The 17,060-nt window shown below is 39.2% G+C and overlaps 1 pseudogene; it reads right to left on the reverse strand.

Moving 5' to 3' along the window:
* Window positions 1-294: 294 nt before the first annotated feature.
* Window positions 295-394, reverse strand: LOC122127572 (annotated as a pseudogene).
* Window positions 395-17,060: the final 16,666 nt, after the last annotated feature.

Raw genomic sequence — 17,060 nt, forward strand, 5'->3', positions numbered from 1 at the left:
TTGACCCCCTTGCATCTTGCTGCTGGGAATAGAAATAGCAATGATTCTCTGTATCTCCTTCTGTTGAACCATTATATCAAACCAGGTCTAAAGAACAACTTGGAAGAAACTACATTTGATATTTCCAAAAGGATAAGTATGTATCACTACCTCTTTGAAATTGTCGAAGGCTGTACAAATTGTTCTCCTAAGTCGTAATGGTTTGGTTAAGTTTCTTAAATTTCAAAAATGCCAGTCCATCTTTTGTGTCCCTACAAATTTTTTTCACAATACAAAGCAACAGCCATATCTTACTATAATATGGAATACTTCACTAATTTTCATATCATCCTTGTGCAAGTGCCATGTTAAACTCTGTATTGTTGTAATTTGGGTAGACCTGCTGCTGAAGCATGTAGTCTCCTCTAAATTTAAGTACGTAATGATGCAACCTTTATACAGGCATATATCCATGTTTGCCTGTTTGTAACAAGGAACTCTTATTGTTCCTAAAAATGCTATTGATCTTATTTCTCTAAAATTATGTGTATAGTGGAAAAAACTTATATAGTTTGGTCAATTGCTCACATTTACAATTTTTTATCAATGACTATTTTGTCATTTTCATTTTAAATTTGATCATAACTTGAAGCCTTTACATCTAAGTCCAAAGGTGGTGGCTTTTCAAGTACTTATTTATCAACTGAGTTAGCTGTGTGGAGCTAATGGATTCAAAGTAAGCCTTGCTTAAGTGCTACTTCTTTCTGCAGCTTAAAATTTCCCAAATGAGGTCTTGCTGGGACAAATGTCTACCCGAACTGTGAAGACTCAGGGTCTATGTTGAAGGGGGCAGAATGATGCAGGCTCCAGGCTCGGGATTATCTGAGGACTGTGTTTGGGATTAGGAAAGCTCTTGGAACGCCAGGCTAGAGAGGGAAAATGTTCTCTCTCTCTATCTCAAAACACATGTCACAGACTCCTGGGAGCTGAGCAAGTGGCTCTTCTGCTTGCTTAAGCATAGATGAACAGCTGGTCAAGCATTTTCCTGAGATTGGAGAAGTGATTTTAGCTTCCTCTAAAATAGTTTAGATAATAATATACCTAGACATTGTCTCATAGGTTAAGTAAAAATGTATTTGTGGAAATTTTTTGTGTGAGTGTTTTCTGACCAAATCTTGGCAAAGATTATGCTTGCTTGTCTTTAAATACCCACTAACAATAAAGCACAACATGCAGTGGCAATTGCTGTTTGCACTCTGCATCCCCTTTGTCCTGGTGATTTCGTGACCCTTACCCAGGGACCCCAACACACTAGACACTGACACTGAACCTTTACCCTTCTTCCATGTAGGAACAGACCAACCAGAATATCTTACCCTGACAGCATAGATTGTCTTACTGGAACAAAAATAATCTTAGTTACAAGGGATCATATATAGAGAAACAGTTCAGACAGAATTGTTCAGAATGGAAGGTATTTTATCAAAATATAATTGTTTATTATAGTTATTTCAAAAGTAGCTAAAGCCAAGAAAATGAAAAAATTGTTCATATGCATGATTACCTACTGTCCTGGCCTATTATCCAACCAAGCAGGAACTTACAGTACTGACATTCTATCACTAAATATTTCCATAGCTCCTGAAGAAGTCCATATCTTTCTCCTCGATATTAGACCTTAAATTGGTAATGTTTTAATCACAGTATTTCCTCTTGCCTCTAGGCTGTAAATCCACATATGATAAATCTTTAAGTGTAACTCTACCAAAAACTGAGGTAGAGATAATGGAATAATACTTTAAAACAGAGTTGCCTTTGATTCTCTAAACAGAACACAACAATGCAAAACAATTTTCATATTATATACACTTATATATTTTATATTTATATGTGCTGATTTTAAATTTCCTACAGTGAATCTTACTAGAATTGATAATTTGACAAATATATTGACATTTATTCCCATAAATAGATTAGAATATAAATAATTAGGTTTAGAATATATATTAGAATATAAAAAGCATCAATGCAATATCTTCGGTATAAACTTGTGATTCCTTCTAAGTGTTCATGGTCTTCTGAATTCACATGGTAAAATAACAGTATTGTTTTCTACTAATCTATAAGCTATTTATTCTGATGCTCTGTTTATTGTTTTAAGTCGTTGGTCCCAAAGTGTTTTTCTCCATATTTCTGAAGCATTCTTACTGATTATACCCAAATTTTTCTGATATGATGTCTAAAAGCTATTATTCTTCTGCAGGACCCACGGGTCCTAGGAAACCAGGTCCCAGTTATCTGCATCATCAGATAACAAGGGCATGACTTCTCACATAGGCCCATGCAACATGCCAACAGAAAATAATTGAAGAATCATCTCAATTTCTCATTTCCTATAATATTTCAGGGTCCCAATTCCTTACAAGAATTAGCAGTAATCAATTGTGCAATGCAAGGCAACTTAAAATGAAAGATGAGATCACAAAATCTGAGAGAAAGTACTGTAATTCAAACTTTCAATTTACAGATGACCAGCCTATATGAGTGAATAAAATCACAAATGAACAAGGTTATTTTTAATACCCCTCTCCTAATGATTAATGAAAGATTTCAGTGCAGCCAAAAAAAATAGTTTCTGGAATGATAGATCCATAATTGGTATACCAAGACTAGGAAAACTTGATTTAGAGGTCAAATATAATTTAGAAATACATTAATTGAGAAGACCCTTAGTGCTTCAAAACACTGTTACTTCAGTAAATCTTGGTCTGTAGTATAAAAATGTTGTCATTCTCAAACCAATATAACCTACATTTAATCTCCTGAAAGTATATTCCCTTTCAAATAAACTTTTAAAAATCATATTCACCAAAATAACACTTGACAAGTAGATGATAGTGACATTACAAGGTTTTCAAGGGTAGGGAGCAAGTTACAATAGAGTTGATTTACGTACCCAGCACTAATACCAAACAAGTTCAACCATTCATTAAAGTGTAGAAATAGTACCCTCCACCATTTGTGTTGGTCAGTAGGTGCCTTCCAGAAATGTGTTAAATAGATCAGCCTCCCATATTTAGCTAATAAAGTAAATTTCATCACATAAGAAGGTACATTTTAAAAAGTCACTAATAGTTGCCTTATCATGTGTTGCCTTATCATGTATTTTCCCTATCTGTCTAACATAGTAAGAAATATGACTTTAAGTCTTGAATATGGGTACTGATGAGAGATGTGACAAACATAAAATCTGTCTTCTGTTTCTATCATATTCCTTTATAGTAGTAAATATTAGTTTTCTTCTTTTTCCAAAACTTATAGGTAGTAGAAAAAATTATCCTATGTAAAATAAAATAATCACATACCATTGTAGAAAGCCATTTATAAAAACTGGTAGTTAGGAATAAATTCTAAGCCATTTTTAAACTTTCCTGTTGACTAAAGGTTAATCTTCCAAATGAACGAGAATAAAATCATGTCTAAGTGCTTCTCATCTCCAGTCTTGCAAATTGTTATTGCAGATGAATGAATTATGGAAATATAAGCTGACATCAATTGCATATATATTCTCCATCCTGGCTGAGACTCAGAAGTTGCAAAGCACAGGAAAACAGGTGCAATGACTGGCTTCTGACATCAGGGTGAATTTTTGGCAGTGCTGGGCTTCGAACTCATTTCCTAGGAGGCCCAACTGCCCAATCGGTCCACGTGATTGCACCAGACTTTGAGCCACTAAGGAGATGGGCTCTTCCCAGGAACTGAGATCGAGCCACAGGGAGGCCAAAATAGTGCTCAATGCATCATTTAAATATGGGATGTATATTCACATCCGTGTGTAGACTGCATTGTGCATTGAGTGTACTTATTGTATTTATTTTGTATGCTATTCATGGATGTATTGTGTATTTTCTTATGTATATGATGACAGGTATAACTGGGCTGACATGCATCACCTTTATTCCCATGACCACAGTGTGGCCCATGCATTCTCCATCCTAGCTGAGACCCAAGACTTGCAAAGGAAAAGAAAACAGATGCAACCATTGGCTTCTGACATCAAGATGAATCTTTTGGCAGGGCTTGTATCTGAACTCGGGCCATAGCAGGCCCAATTGGTGAATGGGTCCACATGAGCACACCAGCCTGTGAGCGACAAAGGAGCTAGGTATTCCCAATACCTGTATTTGAGCCCCCCTGGGGGGAGAGTGGGGAGCACAATAGTCATCCATTCATAAGTTGAAGGTATAATGCAAATAAGTACATATTTGTATAGAGTAGGATTGATGGTGACCTGTGATGGAATCCAATCTGTAAGTACCTATATTTGGATCTTTTCTGATGCACTCATTTCATGTCTGTGATGATTATTGTCATGCTTCATTAACTCTCCTTTACAAATAATCTATACCCCATGAGTCATGCATATCATTTCCTACTCGCATCATGCACAAACTACTCATTCAAGGATGAGATTGATCTCATGCCATGACTCTTCCTATGTCCAGAAACTAGTATCTCAGGATCTCCTGCCATTCCTTCCTCCTTGGGGGACTGAATTCAAGCCTCAGTCCTGGAAAAGTTACTCCTTATATACATTTTAATGATAGGATTTATACTTCTGTTCAGATATTCAGTCCATATTGTGTTTGGTGCATTTATTCATTTTATTTCTTGTTTTATTAATTTATTTACCATTTATTTTATTGGCTCTGATAACACTTATATCATTTATTACATTGTTTACATCCTATCACATAGAATCTAGATTTTAGATGTGTTCTCCATCATGCCTGGCAGTGCTAGGATCTGAACTCAGGGCCTAGCAGGCCCAATTCATGAATGGGTGAGTTTGAGCATGGGAGCCTCTAGCCAATGAAGCTGACAAGTGGTTCCCAGGCGCTGAGATTGACCCTCAGCTTTAGCCAAAACAGTGATACATGGATAAGCAGACAGTGGTATACAAAGAAATATGTATTGTTAAAGAGTGCCAGAGCCGTCTATCTATGATTGAATGACACCTACTACGTTCCTACCAACTCTTAGGTATTTATTATACCACCATTGAAGGAATATTATTCTTTTCATGCTTAATAAACTATACGTTAAGATCAATCTGCATTCTAGGACTATTGCATCCAATTTTAGACTAGACAGATGTATGAACCACTCATTCAATGGATATTCCCATTCATAGGAATGAGTCTCTTGTGATCTCCTGCCATTGGTGTCAGGACTGGGATTTGAACCCAGGACCTATGTTCACAGGTTGTCCTATAGCTTCACTGATAGCCCACAAGCCATCAACAATGGCAGGTCATATCTACTTTGCAGCTATGTCATTCAAACCCAGGATGATCACTGTGCAAACAAAAAAATAATAAAACCCCAGACCCCTGAAGGTTGCCACTTTTTCTGCTTTCCAGTTTTTTTTTCTTCCAGAAAGCCCCCTGGGCCTAGGATCTTATGATCAGTTTTTTTTTCTTCCAGAAAGCCCCCTGGGCCCAGGATCTTATGATCAGCTATGGTTCTGGAGGCTGCACCTGAGTCTAGGGAGATCCAAGCTGAGACAGAGTTTCCATGACCTGAGTTCAAGCCCCATGGTTTGCCAAAAAAAAGAAAAAGAAAAAGAATAAAGAAAAAATAATTATTTAACTAAATTAAAAAAATAAAGCTCCCTAGTTTGGAATTTCTGCTAGTTTTCTTTCCTAGCCTGGGATTTGAACTCAGGGTCTTGGTAAATCTATAGCAATGTGAGGGAAGACTTGCTACTACTTGAGTTCAACCTTGTGCCAACCAAAAATGAAAAACTAAGTCACTGACCTAAGCAGGGGGAGGTAGTTGTGGAGATGGGAGGGAAGGTATGGTAGGGGGAAAACAAAGGAGGAGGTAACAATGCTCAATATGAAATTTACTCATTACCTTTTTCCTGTACAATATTTTTAAAAAATTGAACATTTTAAAAAAATGAACAAAGACAAACAATGTAGTTCTCAGAAAAGCACTTTGGAGGTAAGTGAAGGATGTCTGACTGAATAGCTGTACGAAATTCTACACTTTTAAAAATGTTCAGTATAGAACTGAATAAACATAACAGCTTCCATTAATAATTATGTCAGTGTCTTGGAACTGGGGCCAGTAGTTCTGCCATTGCTAGGATTTGAGCTCACCGTCCAGGTAACTATTTTGCATCATGGGTGAAGGTGAAGCTCACTATCCATGAGGAAAGAAATTCAGGGTAGAGTTCCCGGGCCTGAATGAAGGCCCTGCAATGGAAAAAATATCTCTATACATATGCAATATATGATACATATACTTACATATGTATGTTAATTTCATATTATGATGAAGGTGGATCAGTGGTAGAGCATTTCCCTTGCGTGCCTGAGGCCCTGGGTTCGATTCCTCAGCACCACATAAGCAAAAAGAAAAAATCCAGAAGTGGCTCTATGGCACAAGTGGTAGAGTGCTAGCCTTGAGCTGAAGAGCTGAGGGCTAGCACCCAAGCTCAGAGTTCAAGCCACACAACTGGACCCCCCCCGCCCAGAAAAAGAATGATTCTGTATTTTATTTTTCTTTGATTCATTTATTTATTGTTTACTGTATTTAGTATTTTTATACACATAATATTTATTACATTTTGCACATCTATTATAAAATTATACCCAATAATTTAGGACATTGATTCATTTTCATTAATATTTTATTAATTGTTGAAACATAATACATAATTAAATGGAAGCATTTTTCACAGTCTTCACATGATTAGAGTCTCTCACAAGTATGAGCTTTGTCTTATTTATCTTTGGAACCTTTCTATCGGGTTTTCTTTAGATGATTTATACTCAGAAGCCTTTTCTTGAGGATAGGCAAGTGAGGGATAAAATTGTGAGGGTGGGGTAGAAATGTGGCTTAGTAGTAAACTGCTTGCTCAGCATGCATGAATGCCCAGTGTTTGAATCCTCAGTGCCACATACTCAGAAAAGGCCAGAAGCTGTGGAGTAGCTCAAGTGGCTAGCCTTGAGAAAAAGAAGCTCAGACAGAGTACACAGGCCCTAAAATCAAGCCCCAGGACTGTCAAAAACAATAAGCCAGATGCCAGTGGCTCATAAGTGGAACCATAGCTTCTCGGGAGACTGAGAACTGAAGACCACACTCCAAAGGAAAGCCTGTTAGATTCTTATCTCCAGTGAACCAGCAAAAGAACCCATCTGGCATTTTGGATTAAGTGGTAGAGTGTTCATCTTGAGCTGAAGGGCTCAGGGTCAGATGTTCAAGAGCTTCCTGTGTTTCCCTTGGTGATGAGAATTTACTTGCACATTAAATGTTCTTAGAGTTCTCGAGCTATAGAAAAAGGAAAGAAACATTATTGACCTATCTGGATTCAGATGAAGTTCTCAGGATCAAGCCCTAGCTCTGTTAGCAGGAAGAACTCCAGTGTAACTCTGTAATTGAAGGGCAGGAAACAGTTTCAAAAGTCAGGCTAAGTGCAGAGACCAGGCCTACAGGATTAGGAGGCAGAATATACACACTCAAGAGGGAAGTGAGCTGCAAAACCACTTCATTCATTCCAGGCACAACCAGCAATGGGGAAAACCTGTAACATTTGATGAAGTTACAACAGGGTCAGGCTTTACTCATCCTCTTCAAACAATGACTAATTAACCTTCCTCCCTCATGTGAAGGGAGCCTCAGGCTACCTTTAGGTTACCAATAGAGAGCCAGTTTAGTGGGGGAGAGATGAGGAACAGAGTAGAAAAACCCTGCTCTCTGGTCTTAGGGAGTGGGTTTTTGACTCTCCATCTATCAGATTTGAAGACTCTTCACCTTTGCCAGTCCATTCTCCTTCCTTCATTCTCCACATAATTAATGCAAACCCCAAGACTAACTAACTAGAGGCAGGACTGTTTCTATTTTGTCTCCAAGCACATGAGTTAGAACCTAGCTTTGCCCTCTTGACTCTGGGGCCCTTGGTTGCATGAGAAGTGGGAAAGAGACAGTCTTCCTGCTCTGTGGTTATGTGAAGGCACACTGCAAAAAAAAGGCCTCCTGACTGGGAAGTGTTCCCTTCTTTCCTCCTGACGTCCAAAGATTAATCTATCATCTTTCTTTCTTTCTTTCTTTCTTTCTTTCTTTCTTTCTTTCTTTCTTTCTTTCTTTCTTTCTTTCTTTCTTTCTTTCTTTCTTTCTTTCTTTCTTTCTTTCTTTCTTTCTTTCTTCCTTTCTTCCTTCCTTTCTTCCTTTCTTTCTTTCTTTCTTTCTTTCTTTCTTTCTTTCTTTCTTTCTTTCTTTCTTTCTTTCTTTCTTTCTTTCTTTCTTTCTTTCTTTCTTTCTTGCTTTCTTGCTTGCTTGCTTGCTTGCTTGCTTTCTTTCTTTCTTTCTTTCTTTCTTCTTATCTATCTATCTACCTACCTACCTAGGTATCTCTTTGCCAGGCCTTGGGTTGAACTCAAGGCCTTGGCACTGTCTGTAGCACTCTACTATTGAGCCACAACACCAATTCTGGCCTTTTCTGTGTATGTGCTACCGAGGAATCATACCCAGGGCTTCTTGCATGCTAGGCAAGCATTCTCTCACTAATCCACATTCCCAGCCCCCTCATATTTTTCTTAATGGTAGTTTTTACATATGTATGCTACCATTTTACATCCCCAAGTTTAATTTTCTGAAGACTGGTTACTTTTAAGAAACCCTATCTTCCGTTCCCCTGCCTGATTTGTGACTGTTCCTGCATTGTCCTCATAATAAAATGTAAATAAAGACTGCTGAGATCTTCAGTGTGCATCATATAAGGACACAGGCCTGGAACCCAGGAAGAAAAACAATGGGCCTGACATGAAGAGGATGATGCAGTAGGTGCAAGGATCATATCTGAAAAATAAATACATAAATAAATAAATAAAAGAAGCATCATTGCATACAGTGTGTTTGAACTCAGGGAGGTAATATACACACATAAGTAAGTACAGCACTGATGCATAAACGTGGCCTTCTCTTTTTGAAAAAAGTTTTGAGGCTATCCCATGGCTTAAACTCAGGGCCTTATGCATTCCTCAGCTGTTTTTCCCAAGGCTGAGGCTTTACCACAGCCACAGCTCCACTTCCAGCCATCTGGTCTTTAATCGGACATAAGTGCCTCCCAGGCTTTCCCGCCTGGTCTAGCCTGTTTCTCCTGCTCGGCTTTCTCTCTCAAAGCTCGATCTCTATCTTCTGGGCCACTGCTCCACTTCTGGTTTTCTGGTGGTTTATTGGAGATAAGAGTCTCAAAGACTTCCTGCTCAGGCTGACTTTGAAGGGTGATCTCCCAAAAAGGTTTCAAGTGGCTTTCCTCAGGGATTCACCAAGGAGCCCCTCCACACAAACCTGTAGTCTAAATCTCGAGAGGCACTAGAAAAGTGATGCATGAAGGTGCTTCTAGTGTATTCTAGATACTTAAGGTTGGAGACACTCAACACTCCTAATTATTAGATCATTTTGTAGGCAAAAGGAGCAATGCAGACAGTATAAGGATCGCTCTAGCTTTCGGTCCTCCCATCTTGAGACAGTAAATTTCTGTAGCTCAATGCTAACTGCCAGAGCTGGCATGTCCTGTGGACATTTGCTCCCAAAACCTGTGACACTCATTTCTCACTTTTGGTTTCAAACCTATGAACAGATGGTAAGATGAGGAGAGAAAATCCTTCTTAGAGAAAGCAGCTATAAAGGACATTGGGTAGTTAACTTATAAATTCATAACACTTGTATGACCCTGTTAAGAAGTCAGGTTTCCAGATTAAAAATTGAAGAAGAAAAGAAAGAAGGTGCCAGTGACTTCTCATTGTAATCTCAGCTCCTCAGGAGGCTCAGATGTAGAGAATCTGAGTTTGAATCCACGCAGCGTAAGAAAGTCTATGACACTGTTATATCTAAGAGATCACAGAAATATCCATAAGTGGGGTTTTGATTCAAGGTTAATGCACTACCTTTGAGCAAAAGGATCTTAAGAACAACGCCTAGGCTCATAGTTCAACATCAGGACCTGCCCCCTCAAAAAGAACCTGTACCTCCATATCTTTGAGTATGTATTTATGTATTCCTATAGGTGAAGCTCCAGAGTAGGTATGATGAATGGCACCAACCTAGAAAATTTGTATCCAATAAAATGATTTCATAACATAGACTGCTTTCATGACAGTGCATGTTCTGGGGCTCCCCTCACTTTTCCCAGTATAGCCTGAGGGTTTCTCTGCATCCCAGGTCTGCTGGAAGAAGTTTCTCTCATTGTCTGAACAGGCAGACAAAAGGCCTCACTTCTGTACAGCTGTGTAACAAAAAACTCAATCTGTGTCAGATAGTGAGAATGAGTGTGGGTGAGCTCTGAAGGTCAGGAATAAAGGTCTATTTTTAGCCCAATCTATTTCTTTCCGCAGTGCTCTGGTTTGACAGAAAGCCATTTGTGCCACCTCCTGTGGCAGGCCAACTCCTGTGCACTTATCTTGCGATTGTGAGACTATATTCTGGTATTCAGATACAGTGCTCAATATAATTCAGCAGTCCTTCTGGCAGACAAGTAGGGCACTGAAACTCATGAAATGTTTCACTGAGGACGATGATGGGCCTATCGTGCCTCTACTTGGTTTCTGGAACCTTGGGAAATCCAAGCACATATCTGATATCACAAAGTTTCCTGTCATCTAGGGCTGGTGAAGCTCTTCAGGCTGGCTAGATTTTGGGGTTGAAAGCAGAGATGGTGTGCTGACCTTGAGCTCAGTGTAGAAGCCCGGTGCTTTACCATTTTGTTTAACAGCATCACTTCTAGTCTGTGAGAGTGTGTGTGTGTGTGTGTGTGTGTGTGTGTGTGTGTTTGAGCCCGCGTGTGCATAGGTACATACACCATTCCTGGTGGTTGAACTCAGGTCCTGAGCACTGTACTTATTTTTTCTTGTATAAGGATACCCCTCTCCCACTTGAGCCACAGAGACACTTCAGGCTCCTTTTTAGTGATATGGTCCTGAGAAATCAAACCCAGGGTTTCATATATGCAAAGCACTCTACACTCTACACATTCCCAGCCCTCTACTTCAGGTTTTTTAGCTTGATTCTGTCTTTTCTTTATTGTTGTAGGAGTTGAAAGCTGGGCCTGAGTACTGTCCTTGAGCTCTTCTGCTTAATTCTTGTGCTCTACCACTTGAGCCAAACACCACTTCAGCTTTTTTGGGGGTCCATCAGAACTAAGTGTCTCAAGGACTTTCCTGCCCAGGCTAGCTTTGAACCATGATCCTCAGATCACATCCTCCTGGGTAGCTAGGATGAGAAACAAGCACCCAGATTACCCCTCGGGTTTCTTAGTGGTGAATTGGAAATAATAGGCTCATGGAAATAGTTGGAGATAATAGGCTTTTGTGTCTGGGATAGTTTGGAACACAGATCCTCAGATCTCAGCTTCCTGGAAAGGCAGGATGAGAGACCTCAGCTATAGACCCCTAGGCTGTGGCCTCTGATACAAGGGGATCCTTGTCTCCAAGTGGTGTAGTGCTAGTCATAAGCCCAAGAGGTAAGAGCCAGCACCTAGTCCCTGAGTTCAAGGTTCATGACTGAGAAAAAACAAAACGAAACAATTGTCTGCAGGAGACAACTTACTAGTCTTCAGTAATACATCTTTGTCCCTGCCATGGGGACATAAATGAGCCTCAATATTCTTGTCTGCATAATCATATCAGTTGTGGAGATCTTACAAGGACCCGAAGAAAGAATGCACCCTGTGAAGGACAAAGCACCTTGCACTCTTTGCATGACTCAGCACACAGCATCCTTTGAAAGACTCAGCACACAGCACCAATGTGAAGGACTCAGCACATAGCTCTATTCCACAAGCTTTCATTGGAATTAGGGTGCTTAGATCAGTATCACCATTCTTTGAGGAACATTTCACAAACAACACAAGTTCACATCTAATGGTTTAGTGTGGTGAGATTTTTTTTTTGGGGGGGGGGTTAGCCATGGGGCTTGAACTCAAAATATGAGGATACTATTTGCTCAAGGCTAGAGCTCTACCACTTCAAACCATATTTCAAAGATTCTAGCAGACTTCCTGCAAGGTTTTAAAGCCCCTGAGCACCCAGGATGTAGGGATAAGCCAGGGTAACCAGGATGACGGGGATAACCCATGGATCTGGGTTGCAGTAGTTTACATCTGGCTAAGTCAGGTTAGGTGGCAGCTGTCAGCACCAGATTCTTAGATTGCCCTGTGATGAGGTATTAGAAGTCCTGTCCTTCTTGCCCTTCTATAGTTGCAGTTAGAACATTCTACTTTTTTTGGCAGCAGTCCTGGGGCTTGAGTATGGACTTTGAACCTGTTCCTAAGCGTTTGTACTCAAGGCTAGCACACAATTAAATGAAAGGCAGCAGAACATCTGGGTTTTCTGTTTATGTGGCACTGAGGAATCAAACCCAGTACTTCGTGCTTCCTCGGTGAGCATTCAACCACTGAGTCCCAGGAGTGAATGAGATATAAATAGAGATTGCTGTATATAACTATTATATACACAAAAAGAGAGATGTCTGAATATTATTAAATTATAGATAGTATTACTACCAGTTATTAGGTATTAAATTATGTCTCCATTTAATGATGTGTCCCAGTTAACAATTAATAAAGCATTAATTAAAATTACTCAATATCCTGTTATTGTTTATCACATATGTATGTACATTCCTACATATAATTATGTATTTTATAGAATGAAACAGATTCCTATATTTTATTAAATTATGCATCGTGTGTTACTACAAATTATTTGGTATTTATGTGTCCATGAAATTTTTATTCTGTTAATGCTTAATAAAATATTAAACTTAATCCACGTCCTATAATTTTTGTGTCTAATTTTATCCTAGAATGATTCCCTACTAATTCAATCTGTTTGTCATTTATTGTAATGCCAATTCTTCCACCTATGACATTTTTTACTATTATTACATCCTATTACATAGCATATATATTTGCATCTGAATTATACATCCTAGCTGTCACCGAGCACTTTCAAATAAAAAGAAAACATGTTTCACGCCCGGCTTCTCACTCCACAATTACATGTTTGGCAGTTCTGGGATCTAAACTCAGGGCCTAGAAGGCTCAGATCGTGAATGGGTGACTGTCAGCACAGCAGCCTCTAGCGAAGTCAGCTGTCAGGCAGTTCCTAGGCCTTGAGATTGAGCCCCCATATGTTGACCCCATATTGCACTTAGTGTAGTTACTCATTTTAATTTGTTTTATTCATTTATTTACCACTTACTTTATTGACTGTTATTACACATGAAATATTTATTACATTTATTACATAGGGTATAGTTTTGCCTATGTATGAAACTTCACATCTGACACTCAGGACTTTCACAGAAAAGGAAAACGTATCACCATGGGCTTCTTACTCTACAATTCAAATTTGTTAGTGCTTGCATCTTAACTCACAGTCTACATGGCCCAATTCATTAATGGATAAGTGTCAGCATGTCAGCCTGGAGCATATTGAGCTGACTAGCATTTCCAGCACCTGAGATTGAGCCCTAGGAGTTGACAAAATTAGAACTCATAGATATGCAGATTGTAGTACACAAATAAATATAGATCTTTATAGAGTGCCAGAGATGTCTACATATTATTCAGCGATATAGGCTACATTCCTGCCAATTCTTGGGTATTTATTATGCCTTCATGTAATTAATATTATTGTTTTTAGCCTTAATGAATTATTAATTAAATCAACCACTGTCCTGAAACTATAGCATACATGTAATTAATAGTATTTTTTGAATGTGTCAAAAAGCTTTCATTAAAATCAATTGGCCTCCTAAAATCACTCTAATTGTATAGTAGTATTCAAAAATAACTAATTCAACCTTGCTATTAATAATCTTCCATCGGTATTCCTATGACTAGGAACGAGACTCTTAGGATCTCTTAGGGGTCAGGACTGGGTTTCAAACACAGGAAGTATGTTGCTATGTTGGCCTATGGCTTCCCTGGTAGCCTGCCAGCTTTCCGCAATGCCAGGTTACCAACATTTTTCAACCATGTCATTCAGAATCAGGATGGTCACCTAGCAAAAAAAAATGTAAAATTGGCAGCTATCTGCAAATTGCCACTGTTTTTTTTGTTTTGCATTAAACTTTTTTGCTTGTCAGCCATTGGGACCCAGGAACCCAGGTTCGGCTGTGGGTCCAGTGGCTGCACCCCAGCCTAGAGTGATCAAACCTGAGGCAGAAATGCCACTACCTGAGTTCAAGCTCAGTGCTTGACAAAATAAAAATGCATACAGGAGTTCTGGGAAGATGGCAGAGAAGAAGCTGGAGGCTAAACAAGCTCTCGCATAGAAAGCAGTTTTAGTGCTCCAGTGAACAGTCCTAAGCCAGAGAATCACACCGTGTGCCATCCCAGTACAGAGAGTTAGGCCAGAGAGGGAAAATCCAGGCAAGGAAACAGATCTGCGCACTTGTCACGAGCCACAGCTTTGGCAGCGGTGGCTGCGCCGGTGGCCATAGCCGCCATAGCTGCAACACAGAGAGACCAGGACAATAACGCCAGATGCAGCAGGTGACTGGATTCTACTCAACACCAGCAAGAACTGACAAGGAGCAGAAATCTTCATCCTGCAGATTGCAGGCCAGAGAAGACCCAAGAACCAAGACTCTGGCATGAGTAGAAGCCTGACATCCTCACTCCTTCTCAGGTAGCAGAGGAGGTAAGACCATCCCTCCCCACACCACTAACAGAGATCTCCATCTTTGATATTGACAAAGGCCTGGCTGAGCAGCTAGCTCCAACTCAGTCTTTGAAAGAAAACGAGTCATTTAGCAGGTCACAGGAACCTATCCTGATATTCCAGACTCAGCTACACTCAGCAAAAAGTCACCCAGCACAGCTGAGCAAGTTCCACCAGCCTCAGGAGTGACTTTCTTCACTGGGTAAACAGAGCCAGAGGCTGCCCCTCCCTATAGTAGCCTTGACAATCAATTGACATTCAGTAAACATAAACCCTGAGAATGGCTCCAGGCTGGGCTCTGTCAGTGTCTCAGAAGCTAGCCCCTCAGGGAAAAGCTACTGTTTGCTGAAAGGCCAACACCCTACCAGAAACAAGCCTCATCACAGCATCTCCAAACTAGAAGAAACAGCCATCTCCCTCTTTTGTGAAACTCAAAGCAGATGTTCTTCTCATTGAACTAGGCTGGGATGAGGATCACAAAATTCTGGGTAAAGCAGAGCATTTTTTTGCCTGCTCAAACAAACTGACTTAAGAAACCAACCAAGCCACAGGAAAATCAAACACCACAAGCAGACCAGAGACTCCAACAAGAGACAGTTACAGACAGAAGGGAGATAAAGGATCTACCCATCCCCCCCAAAATATCAAAGAATTCTTTTTTTGTACATTTTATAATTTGTTTTAAACTTTTTAATTTTTGTCTTTAAATTTTTTATTAACTCTTTTTTTCTTTCTCTTATACTTTTTATTTTAAGGGTATGTGTGTGTGTGTGTGTGTGTGTGTGTGTGTGTGTGTGTGTGTGTGTGTGTGTGTGTGTGTGTGATTTTTTCTTTTTTTTTCTTTTTATTCTTTTTTGTTTAGCTCTACAGACTTTTGATCCTCGTCTTTCTTCTTTCTTATTTTTCTTGCTTTCTTTCTTTCCTTCTTTCTTTCTTTATTTCTATCGTTCTTGCTTTCTCATTCTTTTCACTTTTTCTTCTCTTTCGTTCTTCTTTATGTGACTTAATTGCTGTTCTGCTCATCCTCAGATATACCCGTAGTCGATTATTAGACCATATCCCCCATTTTGTACACACTTAATCCAGAAATTTATTACTCAGTTCAAAACCTTTTAGACATAAATTCCTTAATAGCCGTATTACCTCTATATACCTATATAATATTTTAAGCATTTTTATATTTAAGTTTTTCACATGTAATTCTATCCCTCCCCTTCTCTTATCCTATCCCCGTTCTTCTCTAAATATTACATTGTTAATTTACATAATTTATGTGTTTCACTTTTAATTTTTAATTTTTGTTTCTATTTTTTCTTGCCCCCTTTTTTTCTTTCTCTTTCTTTTTTCTCTCTCTCTACTATCATTCTATCCAACCAATTTCCCGCTTTGATATTAAGATTTAGTCAAGATAACTCTCCCTCTACATTTCCACATCCCTCTATTCCTATTTTTACCCACATATCTCCCTTAACCTAATAATGTCTGCTTTGCCAAATTCTTCTTTGCAGTTCGCAGCACACTAATACATAGTTGTTTGATGTTGAATAGATATATCTGTTGAACTAGATTGTATCTGCAGACTTTTTACTATGCAACTACACACTTTGGTTGATGCTTGCCTCAAGATTGTTTTCTAGCACAAAACTGGTGTTACATTCATCCCAAATGGGCAGAACAAACCTGAAAAACACAAGAAAAATGGAAAGTCCGGGTACTCAAATCCCACTCATGGTAATCAGCAGACAGAACAGAAAATGAATAATCCAGAGGAGAGTTCCCAAAAAACTCTACAAACACTAATGGTAAACATGGTAAATGAAAAGATTGAAAACCTGCAAAGACTTTGTGTGAGCGTGAAAGGGAGAGAGAGAAGACAAACCAAAGGTCAATACAGGAATATTATGAGCCTGAGGAAGGTACTCAAAGATTGATACAAGAATTGTATGAGAAGCTTGAGAACACTCAAAGAGAAATAAAAGAATGGTGTGAGCAGGCTGAGCAAAGTCAAAAGAGATAGACAGCAATTGCAGGAGCTGGCGTGGAAGAGACAAAGAGAAAGTCAGGAGTGGTGTTAGGAGGCTGAGAACACTCAAAGAGAACTACAGGAATTGAGTGAACATAAGGAAGGTAATCAAAGAGTGATACAGGAATTGAGAGAGCAGGATGAGAATACACAAATATCCCTAAAAGCATCCATGGAGTCCATAAACAGAGAGCTGAAAGAAGTCAGGAGGTCCACAAAGGGAATGCTGACTTCAACCCAACAGAAGAAATGGGAGTTCAAGGAAACAATAACCAATCAAATAAGTGAATTGAGAATAAAACTGAACACTAAATTAAGGA

The sequence above is a fragment of the Dipodomys spectabilis genome, unplaced genomic scaffold (genome assembly GCF_019054845.1).
Source record: "Dipodomys spectabilis isolate Male_0828 unplaced genomic scaffold, ASM1905484v1 ptg000303l, whole genome shotgun sequence".
Classification (NCBI taxonomy): domain Eukaryota; kingdom Metazoa; phylum Chordata; class Mammalia; order Rodentia; family Heteromyidae; genus Dipodomys; species Dipodomys spectabilis.